A 20,598-nucleotide genomic window follows, 5' to 3' on the forward strand; every position below is an offset into this window, starting at 1 on the left:
TCCCAAAGGGCAGTTGGACTGGATTATTCAATTTATCCTGTTCTTCTGGGAAGTGAAAAGGAGATAAAAGAAGAGAAGGGAAGGGGAGGGAGGGGAATGGAGGGGAGAGTTAAAAAAACAAAGGGGAAAAAATCTTGGGCACAATAAATAACTATTATTAATTGCTGAAGAACTTTCAAACTACAAGTGCTTCTTTCCATTGTTCATTAAACTGTTAAAGGGAAAAAAAAGATGACAGTACAGTCATTATTACACAGTCAATTTTAGATATTCTGAATAATAAAGACTTGTTGGTTACATAAAGCTTTGTCTATTCACATGACTAAGTGAACAAATCTAAAATACTGTAAGACATAAAATAAGAGATCCTTTTTAGAAGTAGTAATTCGTCACATAGAATTTTAACTTGATTTACTTAACCACACAACTAATAAGTTAATCTTTATAAAACTATAATGAATATCTAGCTGCCTGAAAAGTTGTGATCAGGCCTATTAAAGAGGGAGGAAGAAAAACTAAATTATTTCTCTTAGGTCAGAAGCTCTTTGAGGACAAGAAATGTCTTTTTTAATTGCTTTTTGTTTGCCCAAGGGTAGGTGCTTAATATACTGTTTGTTTTTCAGTTGAATTTTCCAATCCAAATTACATTACAGATCGGTATAATATCTCTCTTGTTCTCTCTGGTTTAGAGGCGCAGAAATCAAAAGCCAAGGAGAAGGAGGGAAGAAGAGAAGGGGTCTTAATATTATTGTCATTCTTTCAAAGATGGAGGAATCAGTATTGTGAAGCTCAATTCTTCATTAAGTTCTATCAAGAAGAAGGAACTGATTGCTCAGGATGGAAATCAAGGAAACCTTGGAGTGACAAAATATCTCGAACTCAGAATTGGCAATAGAAGATAGGAAAGCCAGACATTGTTTATCTTTCATCCCATGCTTTAAAATTCTTCTAAGAAAGTAAACCCTAGAGGGGTGAGTAAAAAGTTCTAAAAAGAAAAAAATTCTCAAACAGAAAGGAGAAGTAATTTTAATGAGGAGAAAAATAGGGAACTGTCTTCAATATAAATGCAAAGGTAGTTCATCAAATAACTTATGTTTTTATAAGATAGGTAAAGAAGATGTAAAAATTAGCAGGGAACCTAGAGTAACTGTGTGTGTATGTGTGTGTAAGAGAGAGAATGTGTGTGTGTGAGAGAGAGAGAGAGTGTGAGTGTGTGGCTCTGTGTGTGTGAGAGAGAGAGTGAGAGAGTTACTGTGTGTGTGTGAAAAAGAGAGTGTATGACTGTGTGTGTGTGTGTGTGTGTGTGTGTGTGTGATGGTCCCATAAGTATGGTATCAGGAGCACCAAAGCTCAGAAAACAAAAAAGGGCTAAAACTACTGCTTGGAGTGGATGGGGTGATGATAAATGAAAATGGAGAGAAGGCAAAGCTGGGTAACTGATTTTTTTTTTCTCTGTCAAGCAGAAAGGACAGAATAAAAAAATGAGAGAGAGTTGCTTTACAAGTTATTTAGGTCGGTAATGACACCATTTAGTTGCTGTTGATGAGTTCACTGTATCTTGTTTATGTAAAGGATGAGAAATGGAATTGCTAAAACACGGTCAGTAATCTTTGAGAAATCACGAAGGACGGCAAAGGTGTTGTCCAATTGATAATGAATAACTGTCCCCATTTTCATAAAAAAAGAAGTTGCTACATTCTTTAGTGTTGAGGCCAGTGAGCTTGAATTCAGTTACTAGCAAAACCCTAGACTGTGTTTTTAAGTGAAAGGTAGTGAACATTCAGAGCTGGAAGCAGTTATCACAAAAGCCCACCAACATCACCTCACTGAGGCCAGGTCATGCCAGACTAACCTTGGATGGTTTGTTTGGGGTATGTGTGTGTGTGTGTGTGTGTGTGTGTGTGTGTGTGTGTGTGTGTGTGTGTGTGTCTGTGTCTGTGTGTGTCTGTGTCTGTGTCTGTGTCTGTGTGTGCGTGTCTTACAATGACAGGACTACTACATGTGGATCATCATACACTACTGTGTAGATCATTTACCTAGATGTCATTAAAGCATCTGACAAAGTTTCTCGTGTTATTCAGCTAAGCAGCTAGAGGGTACAGTGGATAGAATGCTGCACTTGGAATTTCAAAGATCTGAATTAAATCTGGCCTCAGACTCATTGGCTGTATAAACTTGGAAATTTGCTTAACCTTCCTCAGAGTAGCAGTTTCCTCATCTGTAAAATGTGAATAAATAATGGCACTTAGCACACAGGCTTAAGGCAATGATCAAATAAAATCATATATGTTAAAAAAAACTTTTCAAAACAAAGTGCAGCAAAGGATTCTGGGAAGATGGTGGGATAGATCAGAAAATTCCAAGCTCTCAAGATTTCCTACACAAAAGAGTTAAAATAGCACCTTTGGGCGAACAAAATGTGGGTGGAGATAAATAAGAATAGGGGAATAACAGGGGTCCTCCTGGCACAATTTGAGAAGACCAGAAGAAAAATCCCAGGACCAGGTTTGGTTCCTGTGAAGAGTAAACACCTCCAGGCTAGGTTCTGTTTTACCAACAAGCTGTAAGCCCTGGGGTTAGTTGGTTTGAGAGGCTGCCCCCATTGGGAGGGGAGTTGGGTGTTTGAGCCAGGGAAGACTGAGGGAACCTCTGCGACAAGGATCTCCATCCAGACCCAATTGTTCTATAAAGAATGTTGAGGGCAACAAGGAACCAACGCACTGCGGGTGAGTGCAGAAGCAGTGGGGCAGAAAGCCCCTGGCTGTGGGCACTTACAGGAGGCTGGAGGTTTGGCTTTGATTCCAGGGTAGAGAGGAGAACTGAAGATCTGAAGCAAGAGGCACTACTTCCCACACCCCAGGGCTAGAGGCGATTACAAAAATTAAGCTATTACCACAAAAAATGCACAGGCAAAAGAGAAAGAATACAACCACAGCAATATATTATGGGAATAGAAATAACCAGGGTTCATGTTCAGAGGGCAACATTGAAGTAAAGAAAACCCCAAAGAGTAACGTCAAATGGTTACCTACCCAAAAAGAATTCTTAGAAGATCTTTAAAAAATCTTTAAAAATCAAATGACAGATGGAGGAAAAACTAAAATAAATAAGAATAATCCAAGAAAAACAAAAAGGGTATGAAAGGAAAGTCAACAAATTAGAAAAGGAGATCTTAATAAGGAAGAAAATGATACCTTGCAAATTAGAACTGGGCAAAACTAAAAGTGCTTTATAAGTGCTAGCTATTGTTATTTAAATGAAAAAATTGTAGAGATGTGGACGAGCACAGTAGAAATAGGAGGATTTAGAAGTGATTAAATGGTGGGATCCAAAAAGCAGTCATTAATTGGTGGATATCAGCTTGAAAGGAGGTCTCTAGTTGAGTGATCAGATATCCATGCTTGCTTGACCTTTTGTTGTTAAGAATTATTATTAATAATTTGGATGAAGACATAGTTGGCTTGTCAAATGTGCAGATGACAAAGTTGGGAGAGTTAACTAACATATTGGATGACAGTAAGAATTCATAGTGTAGGCTAAAGCTTTGGATTGAATCTGATAAAATAAAGTTTATTTGAGATAAAAACTGTCTTAATATCTTACAATTGGCTTTAAATCATCTTCATAAATAGAAGATGGAGGAAGAATGAGTAGATGGAAAAAAATCCAAGGGTTTTATGGTACTACAAGCTCAATACAGATCAACAATGTTATCTAGCAATTTTTAAAAGTATCCAATGTTAGGCTGCATCCAGACACACAATCTAGAACTAAGAAATGATAGTCCTATTGTTTTATGCTCTCATTCTGACTACAGCTTGAGTATTGTAGGAAGTCTTGGAGACCACAATTTAGGAAGGACATTGATGATCTGGAGAGTGTCCAAAGGAAAGAAACCAAATGAGGATTTGTTGGGGAATGTTGTTCTTCCTGGAGAAGGTAAGAACAAGGGCGAAGGGGAGATGTGAGATGGGACTCAATACCCATTGTCAATCATTTGAAGAGCTACCATGTAAAAAACTTTTGCTTCATTCCAGGGGTCAGAACTAGAAGAAATGGGTAGAAGTTACAGAGAAATCAATATGAACACAATATAAGGACAATTACTTCCCAGCCATTTCTAAACCATGCTTCTTGCACTCCACACACACCCACTGCCACCAGAACCTTTTAAGATTCTCCCTAGGTTAACTAAGTAGGGGCAGAGTGGTGAAAAAGAGACCCATATAGGAAATGTTGTGAAGGGAACTATTTGGATTTGTGATGGAAGTAAAAGTGAGGCATCTAAGGATAATGTCGAGGTTGAGAACCTGGGAGATTGGCAGAATAGTGGTGTACCCTCAGCAGCAATATAGAAGCTTGAAAGAGGGCTGAGGCTTTGTGGGGAAAGAACAAGCTCTGTTTTGGACTTGTTGATTTTTAGGTATCTATGGAACACCCAGTTGGAAATGGCCACTAGGCCCTCAGTGATATGGGACTGAAACTCTCGAAGAGAACAAGAGGCAAGCTATATAGTTCCAGGAGTCATCTGCTTAGACAGGCCAATTGAACCCATGGGAGGAGGTGAAGTCATCAAGTGAGAAAGTATAGCAAGGGAAGATAAAAGGACCCAGAAAGGAATACCATAAAAAACCAGTGTAGAGAGTATCCAGGAGAAGAAAGTGACCAGTCAGGTCAAATGTTGCTGAGAGATCAGTGAGGATGAAGTTAGAGAAAGGATCATTAGACTTGTAAATTAAAAGATCACTGGCAAAACTTTGGAGAGATCAGTTTTAATTAAGTGATGAGGTCTGAAACTAGATTGCAAAGTGAATGATATGTGAAGAAATGGATGCAAAGACTATAGAGAGGTGGTTCCCCTGGCCCCCACTCAGGATCTCAGCTAAACAAAGGAGGCAAGATAATAGGATGCTAGCTTAAGAAGTTGGTAAGGTTCAGTAGCTGTTTTGTTTTTATGGATGTGACCAATCTGGGCTTATTTATAAGTAAAGAAAAAGTGGATTGGGAGACATCTAGGCTAGAGTGGGGAAAATTTGAGAGGTCAAGCTCCTGGAAAAGATGGCATCGAGGACATATGTTGACCTTGACAAGAAGAGCCACCTCAGCATCAGAGTCTGGAACAAAGTAGAATAGAGTGGGAAATGGGATATTTCAATGATATTTTTGTATGAAAAGGAGAGGAGGGGGAGCTCCCTGAAAATGGCCGTAAAACTTCTGTCTTTCCCAGGCTTTGGGAAAAGTTCATTTTAGTTTTCCTGACATCTTAACGGTGATTCTAAGCATAGCATTCAGTCATGGAGACATTGAATAGGGCTAAGCTAAAGTCCTTTTTGTGGAATCTTTTATAAACCAGTTTCAAGTCAGTAGCTCTTTGGATGTGACAAACTATGGGCTGGTTTATTTTGTGTTGTTTGTGTTTTTTTTTTTTAATCTACCTAACTGAATCTCATCTGATCCTGAACTTGCATTTGAAGCCAGTGTGTATCAGATATCTTCTCCCACACTCTGCTGAGGATTCCATACACGTTGTGAGAAGTTTGAATAGAGAACAGGTTTTGAACAGCCTATTTGGGCAGTGAGATAGAGATTAAGTAAAAGAAGCAAAAAGGTTGCCTTACCATACTGAGAACCAGATTGAGGTCAGCTAACAAATTAGTAGTGAATTCATTCAGCTTGAATGTATGACTTTTTCCAGGTCCATTCAGCAGCACTGAATAAAAGAGGAAGAGGCCAATGGTGAGAGCAGTCAGGGGTTGGGGTTAGTATCATCCCAGCCATAAAAAGACTTAGTGATGAACTACCCTACACCCCTCCTACCCTACCACTGTTGTGATTCCTCCCTATCCAGACTAACAAATCCCCAACTGTCTTGTTTTCCTCCATTGGAGTGGAAGCTTGATCACTGTGCCTATATTTGGATCTTTAGCGCCTAGCCCCAAGCCTGGAAGATACAATAATCCAAACTTAATAAATGCTTCATCATTCATCCATCCATCTATCCATTAACTCTTCCTTGATTCCTTTCTCTGCTCTAGCCTGGAGAAACCTTCCCTCTCCAAATTAACATAACATAATTTTGTAGCTCTACTGTACTTTATTCTATGATACTGTACCTTGAAGTTAGCACTATATGTGTCAAACTTCAACTAGAACATAAATTCTCTGAGGCAAGGGACCAGGTCTTATCTAAATGTTGTATCTCCATGAGAGTTCAGAAGAGCACTCTGCTCCAGTTCCTCAATAAATGATCCCAGAATTAATGAATGAACTGACACTGACTCTGCAGATGATTCTACTTATGCCTAAACCACATTTTCTATTTTTCTGCCTTTGGGAAGAACTTTTTATACTTTAAAAGGCCTTTCTTTGAGTTTATATTTAAATGAGCTTAAGCATAGCCCAGGGAAGCACTGGGCATGGACTCATCAAGAGTCATCTTCCTGAATTCAAATTTGGCTTCAGACACTTATTAGCTGTGTGAACCTGAGCAGGTAATGTCACCCTGTTTGCTTCAATTTCCTCATTTGTAAATGAGCTAAAGATGGAAATGGCAAACCCCTCCAGTATCTTTGCTAAGAAAACTCTAAATGGGGTCAGGAAGAATCACACGTGACTGAAAAAATGCCTGAAGAAGTAGAGTCACCCTCTCTCTTCTCTCATCTTCCTTTATCCATAACCTTGGGACCTGATTTCAGAGATTCCTTCAGGAGAGAACATTGTATGGAGTCATTAGTAAAACAATTTAGGGTCAGAAAATACCTTGAGGAAATCTATTCCCATTGCCTAATTTTGCAGAAGAGGAAAGTGGGGTCCAAAGAATTGACATGGACCTAAAGGACCTTATCTCCAGTCTAGTGAAGCAGTTTTCTTCAGGCTTTCTGTTGTAGTGAATTCACCCACCTTGTGAAGTACATGGAATTGCTCTCATCAAAACCCCACAGCACTTTCTCCAAGTGAGATGGTAAGCTTTCCAATGGACAAACTGAGCTTGAGAGATGTGGAGAACATTTGGACTTACCAATTGAGAGTTTGGGAATAGAATTCTGAAATCTCTATTCCTTGTGCCCTGTTCTACAGTTTGATTGGAGCACATTATTATTGGCCTTCACTCTCTGAATTTATTGTAGTAGTTGGAATTTCAAAATTAGGTAATAGTCATGAAGGGGATTTCCCTTAGGAAGTCAGAAATTTTGAGATTTGCAAAAGCTAAAAATAAATAAACCAAAGACAGTGGAACCAAAGGGAAAGGCAAAATTAAGACTTGAATTCTATGAGTCTATGATTCATAGGATTGGGATAGTTTGGGTTTATTTCCCTCTTTCATCCTCAGTTGATTTTAAAATGTTTAAGGGGGAGATATTTTCTCTAAGTGGGTACTTAAAACAACTGGCTCCTTCAAGCTCTGTGTGACTTTCAAACTTCATCTGACAATGGCATTTAAATCATCAATCAAAGAATAAACCCACTTTCCCACATAAGAGAAGATCTTTTTTTCCCTCATTTCTACTACCATGGCTTAAGTTAATTAGCACTCTGTGGTGACTACTTTGAAAGTTCAAGGAGTTTATTTTGTCTTAGTCTGTCCAGAAATTCTAGAAAACATGGCTACTCCCTTTAGTACCACAAACCTTGAATATCCACATGCCATGGCTAACAAACTCTTCACTCTAGGATCCTATTCTGCCTTGAACTTTTAGCAAGGTATAGCAATTACTGACGCTTCCAAGGTGAGCTCCTCTGAGACATGAGAACATTAAAGAAGACCCCAGTAAGCCAGGCTTTATAGTATTATATGGGAAAAAAGAGTTGTAAGGTCTAGCATTTCACGTTTTCTAAAATGTTGATTTTTCTGATTCAAAATAAAATATTTATATGTATATACATATATGTATAAAATAATGCTGGAAATTATCTTAAATAAATAAAATTAGATGACCAAAAAAAGAGCAATATAGAAAAATAGGAAAAGTGAAAATAAAAAATCCTTGTTCTCAAAGGATTATTATATTATTATATATTAATTATAATTTATATAATAAATTTATATTATATTACAATATATTAAATATAAAATATAATAAATTATATAATAATAAAATATAATAATAGATAATGTAATATATTATAATTATATAATATCTATTATTAATATAATACCACTTAATAAAATTGGTCTTAACAATAGCTACATGTTTTTGTTTTTTCCTTACTCTTTCAAATTTGGCTTATAAAAAACCAGAGTTTAGATGACAGTAGTACTTGTAGTACCCTAAACATAAGTTAGTCTTTAATATTCTCCCAGCAGAGGCAGAAGCATGATCAGCATCCCCTCTATAGACCAGAACTAAATCTATGTCAGGACAACCAGAGCACTCTCCCAGAGTATTGCAATTTAGAGGATGAGAATAGCACCTGTATTCCTTCAGCAGATGGAAACAACCGAGCTTAGCACCAAGTTAACAAGAATTTTGGTACCATGTGATACTTGGAATGAGCTCCTCTCTAGCTCCTCTTCACCTTCTTCCCTCCCCTGATAACAGCCTTCCCAACAGGAAGTAGGTGTCTAGCCTATGAGGGCAGTATGCTGGAATCACTGTCCTGTCTTTTCCCTACAAGACTCTGAGTCCCAAGGTCTTATGTATTTCCCCAAGGTTTCTCTCACTCCTACCTCTACTCAACTCCTTGCCCCATGTTCCAGCATTGCTGATTATGGCACTGGGACAGATATCTACAATACTCTAGAATTCTCTACTGTTGGCAAATGAGGCAGATTGTTCTCAGAGACAATATACCAAATACTGTTCCTAGTATGTTCTGAGCCTGTTTAAAGTAAGGCGGCTATTGAATGCAACCTTAAAAGGTGCTACCTGACCCAGACCAAACAGTCAGAGCAGACTCAAACCAGTTGAGAGTGGTCTTGTGGTTTCTCTGGAAACTCTCCATTCCTGCACCTGGAGCCCACTGTTCTAACCAGATGTCACCACTCCCTCAGCATCCAGAGCCTTCTCTATGAACTTTCATCTAGTTTGCAAAACAACTTATGTAACAGCTTTGAGAGGCTGTGCCTTTCATGAGATTCCCTCCCTGCTGAAGCGGATTTAAACCCCACTCCCTCTGTATCTCCTGGGCACTCCAGTACTTTGGTGCTATGTAGAGTCCTGAATTGCCATTGCCTTGACTAGATTAAAGTCCCTTGTTCTTGCTACTTCTTCGGTGTCCCTCTTTATTTCAGGTTGACATTGGTCAGCTTATTAACTATCTTTACCTATGCCCCAATTCTTTAGAATGGAGAGGACTACTGAGAATGAGTTTAGAGAAGGGATCCCCATGAATACCCCTCTCCAAAATGTTTGTACTCCCCGGCCTTGCTTAGACTGTGTCTCTTCCTTAGAGAAGGATTCCATACAGGTGAAACTCATGAAGGTAAGTAGTAAAGTAAATACACTTCTGGATATGGTGTGAGGAAGACCTGAGTTCAAATCCAGCCTTAGTTACCAACTAGGAGCCTTGGGCAAGTCATTTACACTCTGCTGCCTCAGTTTCCTCATTTGTTGTTGTAAAAATAAAATGAGATAATATTTGTAAAGCATATTTAAAATGTTGTGTAAATGATAGCTATTATTATAATTATCATCATTGTTGTTATCTTGGGGCTTGTGCTTATGGCTCTGTGGGTGGCTCTATGGATGAGAAAAGTAAGGAGAAAGGAGGAAGGAAAGCAGACATGATATATCCAGTAAGTTTCCAAACTTAGCAAATGAATTAAGGGCTGCCCTAGGAAAGGAGCCAGAGCATGAGGAATGGAAGAAGAGAGGGCAAGTCAGAGTTACCTTTCTCTATGATCCTCCCTTCTCAGCCAAGGAAAACTCAAATTTCCATGTTTCTTTGATATTCCAGATTTAGTAAAGTAAAGGGAAACCTGCTTTTGTGGGTTCTCTTTACTTTGATAATGGGTTACATTTGTATGCAGCACAGCCTGGTTTCTCCTAAATAGGTCAATGGTTTTTTTTTTTAATGTAGTAATTATGTGCAATTAATTTTTAGTGTGTGCCTATATATGGTCTTCCTTTCAAACAAATTCCATTTTAGGGTTGTGGCCTATATTCAGATTTAAATCAGTATGGCCCTGTGGTTTCCCATACCACCTGTCCTTAAACATTCCCTCTTTCTCCAGTCTTTCAGCTGCATCCTCACTCCTCAAATGCTAAGAATAGATCACCTGTCTTTCTACTGCACTAAAAAGATTAGGGAAACTCCTATAGCCTTTGTGCTGTAAAGTCAGAGTCATCCTTGGTTTCTCCAATTTCCCTGGTGTCTTAGAGTTTCAATTAAACATTAAGTGCCTATTTAGAGGCATAGCACTGGAGAGTGACCTCAAAGTCAGGAAGATTTGGACTCTGACACATACTGGTTATGAAATAATGGGCAAATACACTTGGTCAGTATCCCTGGGCATCTTCCTAACTGCTGTAAGCTGCAAAGTAGTTGTTAAGAGTAACAACAACCACCAAAAAAATTAAAAGAAAAAAATATATATAATAGCTGGGATTTATATGATGCTCTAAGGTTTGCAGAATGTTTTACAATTTATTTTAACCTCACAAAGACCCTGGGAAGTAGAAGCTAGAACTATCCTCATCTTATAGACAGGAACTTTTCCAGGGTCATAGAGTTTATAAGTGTCTGAGGCTGGATTTGAACTCAAGTTTTCATGACTAGTTATCCACTGTGCCACCAAGCCTTTACCAGTCTTTAATAGAGAAGGGAATTTCTCCACCATGTTTTCCCCACACTAATTAAATCAGAGGTAGGGATGAAAACAAAGAAACCCCCCAAAAGCACCTTCTATTCTATGTACAAAATATGTTAGGTGCTCAGGACACAAAGAAAAATTCCATTCAATTGCTCCCTAAGGCCCCCTGAAGGTTAAACTTTCAGCTGAAATTAAAGACCTCCCAGAATCTGCAGTCATATCTCATGATCTCCTTTATTTCTCTACTGTTGTGAAGCTATATTATTTGCCACCCCCTCCTATATGTCCTCCATGCTTTCTTACCTCTTTTAGCCTATGCTATGCCTTAGGCATAAAAGGTTCTCTGCTGTTGAATTTCATCCATCCCTAGTAACCCAATTCAAACAGCTCATTATACATTTTCCACCCCCTAAGCATGGGTATTCCCCTAGGCATGTCCTGAACCTCTTTTCTCTATCTTAAACACCAATCTCACTACTAAACTTGTATTACCAATAGTATGATTATTTACCTTGATGTCTCACCAGCATCTTAAAGTCAATATAAAAAAAAAAAAAGGTGACAACATTTCTTCCCAAACCTGCCCTTCGTCCAGATTTTTCTGTTCTGTTAAGGACATCCTCCTAATTACCTAAGTTTGAAATCTGGGAAGTCATTGTTGACTCTTCCCTCTCATTCATTTCCTTGTATCCAAACTAGTTTTCAAACCCCCTTTACTCCCTATCTGAACTATTGCAATAACTTCCCAGATAATCTTTCTGATTCTAATCTCTTCCATCTTCAATCTGTCTCCACAAAACTGTCAAAATAATCTCCCAAAAGCATAAATCTGATTATGTCATTACCCTGCTCAAAAACCCAACTTAGTGGCTCTGTTTTGGTTCTGGGATAAAATACAAACATCTTGACTTAGCATTTGAAATTTTCCATAATATGATTCCAAGATACCCTGTCCCACACATCTTATTTATAGCCAAACGAGAGGGACAATTGCAGTAGTTATTCCTCAGACTTATGATTCCAGCTTCCATTTCCATGTATTTGTAGATTTCCTCCCATACCTGGAAGACACTTTCCCTCTTAGAATGCAGACTTTCCTTCAAGGCTCAGTTTAGATCTCACTGTCCACATGAAACCTTTCCTGAACTGGTCATTTGTTAGACTTCTTTCCCTTTCAAATTGTTGTTCATTCTTTGTTTTTGAATAAGACCAATGACATCAGATGATGTCTTAACTCACACTTGAATTGCATTTAAGTGAGGCAGAGTAGCACAAAGTCTTTAAACTCAATCTCTATTCCAGAATCATCAAAGTACCCTGGCAAGACAAAAGTCAAGATGACTGGCAAGAGTCCCAGATGCAGTGGATGACCTTGGGGTCTGTGATGTCTGACCAAACTCTAAGTGCTCCATAGTGCCTGCTTCAACTGCCTGCATGGCCATTGGAACAAATTCTTCTCTTCTATCCATTCCATCATGAGAAGTCTTCACATACTTGTGATGATGTGTAGACATCCCTATAACTCACTGACAGGTTTGAGGCCTCTTGGGTGCCCTCATCCTGGTTCAGCCTGTCTGCCAAGAAGGTTTTACTGGGCCCCTGTGCATACTACAGCCTCTCGGAGCTGCAGGTGAAAGTTGGGTGACAGGTGGACACCTAAGGTGGATAAGCATCCCCGAAAAGCCCTCACACCAGAGGTGCTGGTCCTTTCCGAATACTCCATATACATCATTTCAAATTACCTCTTACTTATCTGCATACACATTGTACCCCCTCATTAGAAAGTAAGATCATTGAAGTTAGAGACTGTTTCCATTTTTCCTTAGTATCTCCAGCAACTGATACAGTACCTTGTACATAATGACCCTTAAGAAATGTTTGAATTGAATAAATCACCTTCTCTATGAACCATCCCTGATTCCTTCAGTTTTTTAGTTGTTAGTTGTGTCTAACTCTTCATGATCCTGTGGCCTTTAGCACATCAGTACTGTCCAGGGGGTTTTCTTGGCAAAGATACTAGAGTGGTTTGCTGTTTCCTTCTCCAGTGAGTCAGTCACACAGTGACTTGTCTTACCCCTGGACTTGAATTACTCAGGAAAAGAGAGTGAGGCTGAAAACTTTTTGTAGCTCTGCCTCACTTAAATGCAGTTCACATGCAAGACAAGACATTACCCTCATAACATCATTGGTTCTCTTTGAGAAGGATGGAGGAACAAAATAACATCCAACAAAGCGCAGCTGGTAAGTGTCTGAGGCTGGATTTGAACTCAGATCTTTCTGACTCCAGACCAGTCCTCTATCCACTGAGTCACCTCATTGTATCTGATTCCTTTAGTATCCATCACCTAATACTTTATTTCTACCTTTTTCATGTACTTGTCATGTGCAGTCTGAGCGCGACAGCAACATGCCCTCCATATAAGGAGGCCACCCAGGCCAGCCATCTCTTCATTTCCTACCTGGCTGCACTCCTCCAGACCTCTCTATCATAGCCCTGCACAGGGAATCTCCTCCCACCTTTTCAGCTTCCTTTTGTATGTTGTCTTCCTTCATTAGGTTGTAGGATAGATATCATTTCTTTTTCTCTTTGTATTCCCTGTGTTTAGCACAGAGTCTGGCAGAGTTGGCATTTAATAAATGTTTATTGACTGACTATTAACTATTGCTATTGTAATTATCCATGTATGTCATGCACTTCCTTATCCCCATAAGACTAAGCTACTAAGCTCCGTGGGGGTAGGGAATGTATCTTATCTAAATTTTGTGTCCAGGAGGATGTGGGTAAACCCCTTCTGAATACCTCTGCTCTCTCCTTAACAAATGATGAACTTTCCTTGACAAGTTTAACTCATGGATAAGGGATGCCCAGTAACTGCCGTGGCCCTTGTTGCCCTATTGATGAGGTCTTTGTACACAGACCATAAAAGGTTAATTAATAAGTATATCTTGAACTGAGAATTATAGTAGAACTTCTTGACCCACCTTTAGTAGGGAATGGGACTGGGCAATATTTCTTGTCCTGGCGACAACTTAATATTAATCTATCCATATATCTTTTTCTACCAAGACCACACATTTACAAAATATTTAGCAGGGGATAAGTCTTCAAACCATGTCCATTGAATAGAAAAGCATTTTAACTTATCCTTGTCAGAAATCAAACCTTTGACTTTGACCTTGGCCTTATAAGAACCCCTTTTTTAAACTAGACTCCGTGATATACACTTAAAACCTGTTAATCCCACTTTAAAGCAATGAATCATTCTATGACCTCACCTTTTGATGATTCAGTATCCTTATGTATAAATGAGGTAAAAGGGCAAACTACTGCCCAAACAGGCTCTTCATGGCTAGAGGGCAGTTACACCACAAAAAAAAAAAAAAAAAAAGGTAGAGAGAGAAGGGGGTTTGGGAATCTTCTCCCTTGGAGATCTGTTTATTTGATAATAACTTCCTAAATGGTGTCCTAGATTACTCCCTCTCTCTCCCTAACCAATGCAATCTACTCAATGAAACCCAGATTATCTCTCTAAACTCTAACTTTCAGTCATGTTAGTTTCAGGTCCCCAAACTACCAACATCTCCCCACTGGTTATAAGGGAATTTAAGCACCTTAATCTGGCATTCAAGGCCTCACCTCCTTTGTCTCCTATTACTTTCTTACAAAAAAAAAAAGTCTCTGCACCCCATCTGTCCTCATACTTCTTAAAACACACTTTATACATTTTTGTTTCTCTGCCTCTGATCCTAATTGACTCCCTGTTCAATTCAAGAAATATTTCTTAGCATGATCAAGCATTGTAGCATCAACAAAAATGCAAATGGTGGGAGGACCCCTCCTAACAGGTTGGAGAGGGGGTGACTAAATGATGATTTCAGTTTCTATGATGTTGATGTTGAGATACTGCTGGGGTTGTCCTAAAGAAATGTCCAGGAAACCGAAAACTCTCACACATTCTCTTAGTTTGTCTAATTTTTACTTTGTATACATAAAAGCCAAACATGTTAAACTGAATGTCTCAGAGTCAGAAACAGAGAATTTTAGAGCTAAAAAAAAAAAACAACCTTGAATCAAACAATTTACCACCAAGTATTTATTATGTTCTTACTATGCTAAGAGCTGGGGATACAAACAAACAAAAAAATTAGTCTGTGCCCTCAAGAAATTTATATTCTAATGGAGGGAAACAACATATATAAATTAGAATTTATAAGATGAATACTAGTGAACGTCTAGTCTTTGTTGTTATTTAGTCATGTCTGACTCTTCATAAGCCCATTTGGGGTTTTCTTGGCAAGGATACTGGAATGATTTACCATTTCCTTTTCCAGCTCATTTAATAGATGAGGAAACTGAGGCAAACAGGATGAAGTGACTTATCCAGCTAATCACACAACTAGTAAGTGTCTGAGGTCAGATTTGAACTCAGGAATAATGTCTTCCTGCCTCCAGGTCCAGAGTTCTATCCACTGTGTCACCTAGCTGCCTATCCAGTCTTTGCTTTCAGAGGAAAACTTTCAATGACCACTCTAATTCAGTCAGTGAAAACCAACTAAATGCTAGGCACCTTGCTAATAGCAAAGAGAGTGACCAAGACTGTAACAATTATCTGATACTTAGTATACATCCCCTTGTATTGTTATCTATCTCTTTACATGTTTCCACCTCATTTTCCACCTTAGGTTGAAATCTCCAAGAAGGCAATGACCATGTCTTTCTCCTCTCTGTATTCCCCATAACACCTAGTACCTTCATGCTCTAGAAATACTGTTTGATTGATTTCTTGATTAGGGAAGTTCTTTCTAATGTCTTTACTTATGGACCCAGTGGCAGAACATAAAATGCTAAATTGCCATGAATTCTGACTAGTGAAGTTGTGAATTAATGTGCCATGGTATGATAATAATGGGAAGACAGGAGATCTGGGTTTGGTGTGCACTCTGAACCCTATCTATGACCTTTGTCAAGTCACTTGTCACTTGTAAGTCTCCATTTCCTGATCTGTAAGTAGGAATAATAATACTCACATTATTTACCTCATGGAGTTCTTATCAGGATAGCATGAGATAATGCCTTCCTATGTAACCATAAAACATTATAAAAAGTCAACTATTACTATTACTTGTTGAATATGTCATGTATATGTATTTATACACAGACATATGTTTTACTCATTTGTTTTGATCACATCTGACTCTTCATGATCCCATTTAGGGTTTTCTTGACAGATATTAGAGTGATTTGCTATTTCCTTCTGCAGCTCATTTTACAGATGAGGCAACTGAGGCAAACAGAGTTAATGACTTGCCCAGGGTTACACAGCTAGTAAGTGTCTGAGGCTAGATTTAAACTCAAATCTTATTGGCTCCAAGCCCAGTGCTCAATTACCGTTCTGCCTAACTGCCCCTATATGTTTACATATATGTCTGTATACACACATGCATATATGCAGTACATATCTGTATGCACATGTATATGCATTTATATGTCTATACGTGATTGTATGTATGCTGTTTCCCAAAAGTCTCAGTATAGTTTTAAGCTTTAATAAGTTTTATATAGTAAGAATGATAATAGCTAAGGTTTATGTAGGGCTTACTATGTGCTAGGCACTGTGATAAGTGTTTTATAATTATTGTTTCATTCAATCCTCACAACTCTAGAAGCCAGGTGCTATTATTATCCCCATTTTGTAAAGGCTAACGGAGGTTAAGCAACTTGCCCAAGGTCACAGGGCTGCTAAGTATCTAAGGCTGAATTTGAACTCAGGTCTTCCTCAGGTCCAGTATGTCATCCTTTATATATCCTACTCCTAAATAGAATATGTGCTTATATCCACTATGCCACAATGCTTTCATTATTGTAAAAGCTGGAACTAACTCTTAAAGTTTATTTCTGGTAACTATTTCATCTGTCTTTTTAAGATGAAATATATCAAAGAAGGTAAACTCTCAGAGAGAAGGGGAAAAAAATGGTATTGGGAAATACCTGTTTGCATCATGGGAGTGGTAAGTAGCACCATGAGGAAAGAGTAAAACTTGGTGAACTTTCCTTCTCGAGGATATGAATGACAGGGAAATTGGGACCAAATGTAATTTGGTTACACCCATATGCTCCATAGAAAAGAAGCATGAGGAGCAATAAAAAAATAAGGGGGTGGTTTTTCAGGGACATTTTATTTTAATGTTTAAAAGGGGAAAGTCTCAAATGCAGTATCTTTAGGACATCCTGGGGGAAAATGTAAAGTCCTATGTTGTGTTGCTTTTCAGTGATTCCTAAGTTAAAGCATAAAGTGGAATGTGTTGCTGTTTTCTAGAACTTAGAAAAATCTGTGCTTGCTAAAACATTTTCCCCCTTAAGCATAATTTCACAAAATATGGAGTCATAATGTGTGAGTTACAAAGCAGAATTTTATTTCAGTTCATTAAAAAAAAAAAGTATGTTCCTATGGATAGTGACGGGGCCATACCATCACATAGCAACCACGGTGCCTGACTCTTAAATGGAAGGTTTTTATGTTATTAAATAGACTCTGATTATATTTCAGAACATCAAATAAATAAACCACTTTGGTGAGATCAGAGCCTCTTTTGGTATGTAAGTATATTTTTATTTGAATTATTAAGCAAAATATCAAGGAAATTAGTGGCCATAGAGATTGCATTTCTTCTTCTTCACCAAGCTCACCAACCAACAGAATGATGGGCTTCTATTGCAAAGGAAACTTAGCTGAAGTCATGAATTCCTGGATGGTTTCTAAGAACTCATTTGCTTTTGGTGAAAAGATTATTTTTCCCAAATAGAACCAGTATTGGATTTGTCAATTACATGCTCTAATTGCACCAGAGAGCCAGGGCGTGTTGCTCCGCTAGCCATCTGTTTTGTTGAGTCTAACTGGAGGGAGAAATAGAAGATGGCTTGATATCCCTGGCACTCTGGAAACTATCCACATTCAGTCCATGGCCCAAGCAAAGGCATTTTTGCATTTGGCTCAGTTGCCTATATAGCTTGCCAAGGAGAGCAGACCTGTCCTAAAATGATGATAATTACAACCAACATTTCCACGGTGTTTTAAGGTGTATAATGCACTTTTCACACATACACACACACACACACACACATTGCCAAGGTTGTAGGATAAGTATTGTTATTCCCATTCTAGAGATGGACAAACCAAGGCTTAGGGAAATGAGATAAGTTCCTCAAGATCACAAAGCTGATTTGGAACAAGACTTTGAACCATAATCTGCACATATGCTATGTGATACATTTCCCTTACAACAAAATTTTGAGGGGGAGGGTTGGGGAGGAGTATCATTATTTCTATTTTACAAATAAAGAAACTGAGGCTTGGAGTATCTTATCTTTATTGCACAGCCAACAAGTGGCAGAGTATGGGTCTGAACCCAGATTTCCTAACCCCAGGTGTAGTAGTCTATTCACTGTATGATGCTACTTCTCAAGTTTAATAAATTACAGTGGAGAGAGCATTGTATTTAGAGTCAGAGGGCCTTGGATGGAATCCTGGAAGCACAATTTTCTGTCCATGTGACTGACTATGGACAATTCCTTTAACTCTTGTGGGTCTTACTTTTTCATTCATAAAATGAGCAGCTGATCAGGGCTTCTTAAACTTTTTCCACTTGTGACCCATTCATCACTTCCTAAACTGTGAGGCAGCAAACCATGGAAGCACTGAACTAGATGACCTCTGAGGTCCATTTAATTTCTCAATCTATGATCCTAGGAAATATTTAATTAGTGGGAGGGATCTCTTAAGCCATTTGCTGGGGAGTGCACATTATTTGTATTGGATGGGATTGAGGAATCATCTATCTTAAGTAGTACCCATATGGGATACTAAGCCACCATACTCCTGGGTGACAAATGTTTGCCTAGCCTCTATTTAGGGACCTCCAATGATAAGAAAACCACTACCTCCAGAAGCAGCCTATTCCACTCTGAGTCAGCACTAATTGTTAGGAAGCTTTTTTTTCTTTAAATGAGGCCTGTAGTAGTCTCTCCTCAATGTCAACCTATTACTCCTAGTTATATACTCTGGGGCTAAGTGGAGCACATATATTCCATATCAAAATTTCTCAAATGCTTCAAAGACAAATATCATTCTCTGCCTAAATCGTGTCCTCTCTGTGCTAATCATCTCCAGTTGCCTCAACCAGTCTTTACATGGGATGGTCTCCAGTCTTTTCACCCTCCTGGTTGCCTTCTTCAGGACATGCCCTAAATTGCTAAGATCCTTTCTATGTTGTGGTTCCCAGAAGAGAACTGAATACTACAGATTTTATCTGATCTGGGCAGAGCACAAAAAAAGCCTATCACTGTCTTCATTTTGGAAACTATGCCTTTCAGTATGGCTTAAAATTACATTAGTATTTTTTTGGCTGCCATGTCCCACTGCTGATTTATATTCAGCTTACTTTTCATTAAATGCAATATATTTGATGTGAGGAAAATCTTCCTATCATTCAGAAGTGGAGTAGGCTACCTTGAGAGGGAGTCATTCTTCCTTGTTGGAGGTTTTCAATCAAAAGTTAAATTATTACTGATCACTTAGGTTGTAGATGAGTTTCTTCTTGAGATACATACAGGATTAGATGAGTTCTGAAGGATTCTTCCAACTCAGATTATGTGATTCTGTAGAATTCCCAGTTCTTTTGCGTGTGAACTGTGATAGAAACACAATTCCCCCAGTCTAAGCTTGTATAGTTTATTTTTATTTGACTCAAGTGAAGGAATTTTCATTTATTTAGTATTTCACATTGTTAGATGTGGCCCATTAGTCTAGGCTGTCAGAATCTTACTACCAAATTTTCACATGAGACAGGTGCCCCCTGAGCCTGTGAATATGGACTCCTAACTGAATGTGAATCACACTGGATCATATGAAACCACCTCTCTTTGCATTGATATACTGTTCGTTCTCACCCAGTAATTGAATGACTGGGACTATTTCAATTGTCTCCTGATAAGAAGTATGTCTAAACAGGCCAGGAAATAGAAACAGCTGTCTTAGTACTTTGACAATTCCAGTTTCACCAGCCCTGCTCTGCCTTATTTATATTTAGTGAAGACCCCATCAAGAGTACAATTGGAAAGCTCAGTTGGAAGGGTAATTTGCTACTTGACCACTATGTCATTCATGGAAGGAAGCAGGTGCATTTTCTGATAATATATTTATCAGCAACTGCAGTTGTCTTTGTAGTTAGTCATCATCAATTCAATTCAATATAATAAGATTTTTAAAAATCATATGCTAATCGCCAGGCATTGACCTAAGCTCTGGGAATACAAAAACACTACCCTCAAGGAATTTACATTCTACTAGGGGAGAATCTCTATGTGGTGAAGTAAATACCAAATATCTACAAAGACTTAAAAAAAAATTTTTTTGAGACAGGTATAGAATGCACTAAGGAGGGATCTGGAGTTGGCACTTAGGCTAAGTATAACCTATGGTGAAGGGCTTCCCAAGACTCCTAGAACTTCATTCAAAACTCATAGTTAGATTTCAAAGGATCTGTGAACTTGGAAAGGAGCAGGAAATGACATATTTATTTCAATATGATTGGTTTCCTTTATAATCTTATGTATTTATAAAAAAAAATATTATTCTGAGGCATCCATAGGTTTCACCAGACTGCCAAAGTGGTCCATGAAACAAAACAGGTTAAGAATCTCTGCCTTAGAATAATTTTTTCTCTGACTCTTTGCCCTATGAGAGCTTACAAATCACATGTTTCCACTGTGTTAGATTGTTTCAGCAGAGTTACGATTCTGCAGAGCAGGTTTGCTTGGAGTAAAAAGTAAATGCCAGATGCTTGTG

At 38.4% G+C, this 20,598-nt stretch overlaps 2 long non-coding RNA genes across 12 annotated transcripts in view; one reads left to right on the top strand and one right to left on the bottom strand.

The window, feature by feature from the left end:
- LOC138163171 (uncharacterized) overlaps window positions 1-12,661 on the top strand; it is a 50,169-nt gene extending 37,508 nt beyond the window's left edge. For both annotated transcript variants that reach the window (XR_011168829.1, XR_011168830.1), the window contains 3 exons: window positions 690-971; window positions 3,818-3,939; window positions 12,056-12,661. This is a non-coding gene — a long non-coding RNA (uncharacterized lncRNA). The remainder of the gene's footprint in view (window positions 1-689; window positions 972-3,817; window positions 3,940-12,055) is intronic.
- LOC138163169 (uncharacterized) overlaps window positions 1-20,598 on the bottom strand; it is a 58,801-nt gene that overhangs the window by 2,620 nt on the left and 35,583 nt on the right. For 3 of the 10 annotated variants that reach the window (XR_011168820.1, XR_011168821.1, XR_011168825.1), the window contains one exon: window positions 5,619-5,710. This is a non-coding gene — a long non-coding RNA (uncharacterized lncRNA). Of the gene's footprint in view, window positions 1-5,618; window positions 5,711-6,900; window positions 7,090-8,412; window positions 8,809-8,867; window positions 8,992-9,830; window positions 10,502-11,056; window positions 11,094-11,264; window positions 11,386-20,598 lie in introns of those variants that run through there. The other 7 variants (XR_011168822.1, XR_011168828.1, XR_011168819.1 and 4 more) reach the window with 7 other exon arrangements.

Source organism: Petaurus breviceps, unplaced genomic scaffold, assembly GCF_028583685.1.
Source record: "Petaurus breviceps papuanus isolate PSGF00001 unplaced genomic scaffold, PetGlider_PUasm1.0 187, whole genome shotgun sequence".
NCBI lineage: Eukaryota > Metazoa > Chordata > Mammalia > Diprotodontia > Petauridae > Petaurus > Petaurus breviceps.